This window comes from Suricata suricatta, chromosome 5 (genome assembly GCF_006229205.1).
Source record: "Suricata suricatta isolate VVHF042 chromosome 5, meerkat_22Aug2017_6uvM2_HiC, whole genome shotgun sequence".
Lineage (NCBI taxonomy): Eukaryota > Metazoa > Chordata > Mammalia > Carnivora > Herpestidae > Suricata > Suricata suricatta.
Genome location: NC_043704.1, coordinates 149820458 through 149826729, shown reverse-complemented (window position 1 = coordinate 149826729; position 6272 = coordinate 149820458).

Here is a 6272-nt window from a genome sequence, read left to right as displayed (position 1 = left end):
ATTTATGTCATTTTATTCAAGGTAGACAAAAAAAAATCAACTGGTAGAAGCAAGTCTCTGAATCCCGGGCTGAATTTGGGTTTATTTCAGCAGGCAGTGAGAGATCACGGTTGAATGAATAAACCCGCAAAAGATTTTAATCAGGAAACCCACACCTCTGTTCTGAGATCAGTCTGGCAGTTTCTTTTTTTTTTTTAATTTTTTTAATGTTTTATTAATTTTTGATACAGGAGAGACAGAGCATGAGAGGGGGAGGGGCAGAGAGAGAAGGAGACACAGAACTGGAAGCAGGCTCCAGGCTCTGAGCTAGCTGTCAGCACAGAGCCTGACGCGGGGCTCGAACCCACGAACGTGAGATCTGACCTGAGCCGAAGTCGGAGGCTTAACCGACTGAGCCACCCAGGCGCCCCAGTCTGGCAGTTTCTTAACCTGAGGTCCACAGACAGAAGTCAGGGGGCTCGTGTCCTTGCGTGGGGAGGGGGATTTCTCTTTGTTTTCAGGAAATGGAACATTTCCTCCCATTAAGTGTAATCAACAAAACACAATGCTATTGGCAGGAACTGTGACTTTCTCTGTCACCAACCCAAACCACAGATATCTTCATATCACATTATAGTTGTGGGAGATGTCTTTAAATACCCTTAGATCTGCTGCTGGATCTCATTACTTAATAAGCTGATTTAAAAAAAACATATATAGGGGCACCTGGGTGGCTCAGTAGGGAGAGCATCTGACTTTGGCTCAGGTCATGATCTCCTGGTTCGTAGATTCGAGCCCTAGACCAGGTTCTGTGCTGACAGCTCAGAGCCTGGAACCTGCCTCAGATCCTGTGTCTCCCTCTCTGCCCCTCGCCTGTGCTCTCTCTCTCTCTCTCAAAAATAAATAAATATGTTTAAAAAATTTAAAACTCACATATATACCCTGTCCCAAATTTGATTTTTTTAAACATTTCAAAAAAGCATTTTAACATGAAAGTTTCCATCATAATTCTGTTTCTCTTCATACATTAAAAAAAATGATTTTGAGAATGTTCATAAGATTCACCAGCCTGGCAAGGGGTCCATGGCCCCAAGACAAACAAGAGTGAAAAGTAAGAGGGCTAAGAGGGGAGAGGAGGGAAGATTCCTGAAGGCTGCGGCAGCAGGCCGATCTGTGATAGCAGGGCTGGGAGGGGGGTGTGAACCACAGGGAGGGGAAACTCAGCCCTGCGACTCAACCCGACTCATTTCCTGCCCAGCCCCGGCGCCTAGCCCAGTGCCTGGAATACAGAGGGCACTGAGTCTAATTTGTTACAAGAATGGAAAATGGGACCAGCATGGGAAGGAGGAGTGAAGTGGTATATGCTGGCCTGCTCCGGTGAGGGGGCTCATGAGGTTAGGAGGAAAAGGATCCAGGTGCCTGGGTGGCTCAGTTGGTCAAGCGTACAACTTTGGCTCAGGTCATGATCTCAGTTTGTGAGTTTGAATCCCGCATCGGGCTCTGTTCTGACAACTCCGAGCCTGGAGCCTGCTTTGGGTTCTGTTTCCCTCTCTCTCTGCCCCTCCCTCCCTTGTTCTCTCTCTACCCCCCCACTTTTTCTCTCTCTATAAAATAAATATAGAAAGAAAGAAGGAAGGTCAAGGGGGAGGGAAGCTGTAGCGTCAAACTCGGCTGCACCCCAGGGGGGGCCGGCTTGGGGCAGGTCTGGGACCGTAGAACCTGCAGGGAGCTACCTAAGGGCAAGGGTAGCCCAGATGCTCACAATGGGCTCACTTTTTAATTTCACTGATCTGGTTCCAGATTTGCCTCTTCTCCTTCCTAGATGGGACTCTTGAGCCATCGCCACAAAGCACATCTGTCAGTCTTCCTGAATGTCTCTGCCCAAGCAGGTTAGGACAAGGCTTTTCCCTGCCCAGAACTTCTATTGCAAAGAATGGCTTGCTGGCGTGACACCACCCAGGCAAGACCTGGACCCGGGCCAGGATCAGAATGAAGGAAAAGGCAATTGGGTTTGAGAAGGGTTAATTTTACACGTCAGCTTGACCGTATCATCACATGCCCAGATGGCACAGCGAGGCGAGTTCACTCTGCCTGTGTGGGAGCAAGGCCATCGTCTTCTCCGGTCTCCAGACTTGGACTCAAGTTGAAACTGACAGCGTCAGCTCTCCGGGTCCCCAGGCCTTTGGCTCAGACTAGAAATACACCATCGGCTCCCCTGGGTTTGCAGCTTGTCAAGTGTGGATCCTGGGACTTCTCAACCTCCATAGCCACACCATTGATTGCCTGATTGATGGATCGATCTCTCTATCCCCTGTTGAGTCTGTTGCTCTGGTGAACCCAGAACAGTGGAAATGATCTTTGTCTATAGCCCTTCACCAACGAAAACAATACAAATGTTACAAAAGTCATAAATTCAGAGAAAACGTATTCCTCCTGCTTTATTAAGTTTGCTAAATCAACAAAAGGACATCCGGGAAAACGAGGAAATGAATTTCAATAGAACGTAGGTTTGGCTGAAGCGGTAGAGGGGAGGACCGCAGGAATTCGGGTTGTCTGGGGCACGGGGACACACACACCTGCTCCGGGTCCTCCTCGTGCGTTCTTCATCACCCCTGGCGATACGACCTCCACCCCAAGACTGCACGCTCAGATCTCTACTCTTGGTCTCCCCTGGTCTCCAAACTGTGCTAATAATGTACATCCTCAGCCTTGAGTTTTCAAAAATAATGGAATCGTAGACTGTCCTGTTCCACCCGGAACCTTCATTTCACGGAACATAAAACTGAAGATCTCAGAAACCTAGAGATGTGCGCAGGGACAGGTATCTGCTGGTGATTAGCAGAGTTAGGACTCGAAGCCAGACTCCCCCAACAGCACGCTCTCCTGGATAACCCGGTTTTCGCTCTGGTCTACATCCGTGTTAGTTGTGCACAGTCTTCACTGAGATCTGCTCTCGTCGACTCAGATACTCCAAATCTTCAACATAGAGCAGTCGCTGTGGACACGTCCAATCTTAAATGGAAACCCAGGGGCAAGTGTTTGTCACGTAAGACAGTCAAAGGGTTGACACCCTTCATGTGTACAAGAGCATCCTGTTTGTGCAACGCGTTATTGAGTGCGAATCAGGTGTACGGTGCTAGACTTTGCGAACACAATGGTGAGTGGGAAGAGCATGGCTCCTCCGGGCGTGGGGCTCGCCGGCTAGTGGGCAGGAACAGAGTGCTCGGAAATCACCCCTGGGCAAGGCGGTCATGTGCAGCCTCCAGGTTCCTGCGTAGGAGGGCGGCCCTGGGCCTGGAACATTCCCTCACAAAGAGAAGAAGAGCCCTTATGACCTGTGCTGCATATAGCTCTCAGCTCGGGAATATCTCTTCCTGCCCCATGTTTGAGCAGACAGAGTTCTTCGTCCTGTGTAAGTGTGGTCAAAGGCCCTCAGGCACGACTTCTGCTTCTGTATTTCAGACCCCGTGGGGGGAGTGTGCGGCACGGCATCCTTGGCCTGCAGTGCCAAGTGGGGGGTGCGCAGACCATGTCACTATGCTGGCTGTGAGGTGACGACCCGCAGAGCACAGGGGCCGCACGCTGGCTATTGAAGCCGATCCTGATGTCTCTCCTCTGGCGAGTCAAGTGTCATTCCACCCAAGTGAGTCATGTCTTTCCTGGCAACCTTGACACCTGTGAACTACGCAGTGGGTTGACATCCTGGGACCCTGTTCCTGGTGGGAGGCAGCAGGCGCCACTCAGCCGACAGTTATAATAAAACACTAACCAAAGGAAAGGAATGCCTGGTGAGGAAGCGTGCCACAGAGGGCCCGACCCATGTTGGATGTGTGACCCAGACCGAGGAGGGTCGGGACCCATGTTGGATGTGACCCAGACCGGGGAGGGTCGGGAGCTATGAATGAAGTTCTGAGTTGAGAATGAAAGCCTAAACAGGAGCTAATTAGGAAAGGCTGGAAGAAGAGGCAGACACGACAGGGAAAGGAAATTCCATGCAAAGGCCCTGTGGCATCTTTGAAAACCTGAAAGAAGGCCAGGATGTCCTCTGGTATAAAGTGAGAAGGATATGGCTCAAAGAGATTGGAGAGGGAAGCGGGCACCACACAGCTCAGGGCCTTCTGGGTCACACTAAGGATTTAAATCTGCATCGACTGAAGAACGGACAGCACAGGAGCGACTGGTAAGGAGGGGTTGACACAGGGAGATTTGTATTTTGAAGAGATGAAGCTGGTGGTCGTGGGAAAAATGGATCTGAAGGGGAGGAAGTAGACACCGAGCGCCAAGTGGGACTGTTGCCAACATGCAGGAGAAAGAGAACCATAGCTCAGTCTAGAGGTACCTCCTCGGAAGAGACTTGGCAGTTTCTAGAAGTGCTTTTGATAGTCACGCTGTTAGCAAGGATGTTACTGGCGCTTGGCAGGCGAAGGTCAGGGCCACTACTCAATAAACATCCTATAGTACTCATGATTGCTCCCACACCAAAGAACTACCTGGCCTGAAATACAAACAGTGCCTAGACGGGAAGCCCTGCCCCTAACGCGGTAGCAGTGAGGGTGGGGCCCGCACTGGGGGGTAACCCGGGGTAGAGTCAGCATACTTAGCGACTGGTTGATGATGAGGGAGGAGGGGGTGACCAGCAAAGGGCACCCCCGCTTTCTGGCTGGCGCACTTGAATGAGCGAGGGGCCCACCCACAGTCCCATCCATTAGAGACAAGACTTGCGGGAGAAGTGGATGGTTTGCTGGCGGAGGGGCAGGGGCTCAGCTGGAGCCCTACGAATCTGAGCTGTCTCTAGGACACCCAAAAGAAGCCACAGAAATCTAACAGGCCGTTCTCTTGGTCCATGGCTCAAGAGGAAAAGCCTGAGTAGGACCTGGCATTTAAGAGGCTTTGGTGCACCTGGGGGGCTCGGTGGGGGGCTCAGTCTGTTGAACGTCTCTTTTTTTTTTTAATGTTTATTTATTAGAGACAGAACTAGTGGGGGAGGGGCAGAGAGAGAGGGAGACAGAATTTGAAGCGGGCTCCAAGCTCTGAGCTGTTAGCACGGAGCCCAACGCGGGGCTCGAACCCACAAATGTGAGATCATGACTTTAAGCCGAAGTCGGATGCTTAACCAACTGAGCCACCCAGGTGCCCCATGACTAGCTCCAAATCAGGATCGTGTCATGATCTCCAGGTTTGTGATTTTGAGCCCCAGCCTTGAGCTCTGGGCTGACGGTGTGGAGCCTGCTTGAGATCCTCTCTCTCTCTCTCTCTCTCTCTCTCTCTCTCATTCTCTGTCTGCCCCTCCCCCACTCTTCCTTGCTCTCTCCCTTTCTCTCAAGATAAATAAACTTTAAAAAAGAGGCTCTGTGACCAGAATGGGAGCCACCGGCATGGATGAGATTGCCAAGAAAGGGGGACAGGGTGAGGACGAAAGAGGGCCCGGACAGAGTCTTGAGAAACTCGTGGGACCGGAGCACAAACCAGCACAAAGCATCTAGAGAGCAGGTGGGGAGGTGGGAGGGAAGCTGGGCATGTCGACTCCCGGAAGCTTAAAGAGGGACTGTTTCCCCCACACCTTCTCCAACACCCCGCACCACCGCCGTGTTTATCGCTTTGTGAAACTGATACATCAAGAACAATCTTGTTTAAAGAAGTCAAAGATTTTTTTGTTTTGTTTTTTTAGAGAGAGAGAGTGTGAATGGGGAGAGGAAAAAAAGGGGGGTGGAGAGAGAGAGAGAGAGAGAGAGAGAGAGAGAGAGAGAGAGAAAATCCCAAGCAGGCTCCATGCTCAGTGCAGAGCCCCACACGAGGCTTGATCCCACGACCCTGGGATCATGACCAGAGCTGAAATCAAGAGTCAGATGCTCAACTGACTGAGCCCCCCAGGCGCCCCAGAGATGTCAAAGTTTTAATTGGCAATTTTGGGATAAGTAATGAGATTGAGCATCTCTGCCATGTTCACTGGCCATTTATACTTGTTTGGTGACTTGGCCAGTGTATGTCATTTGTCCATTTTCCGTTTCTATCACCTGTGCCCGCCCCACGGAGCGCCACCCTGCCTCCACACCCCCTCCACTTGGGCTTGCGGTGAGGCTGGAGGAAACCAAAAGACAGATCAAAGGGCTCTTGGCCTTGACGTTGATGCAAGAGGGACTCGGGCAGTGGACACCCTCCTCGCCTTCTCCAGGAGGTCCGGCGGGATGGGGATGGAGGGCCCTGGAAGGACGGAGGTGTGGAAGAGGTGCGGGCCGTGACCCCACGGAGGGGGCGGCGCCGGCCGCGGAAGCCCCGCCCCTCCCCGGCCCCGC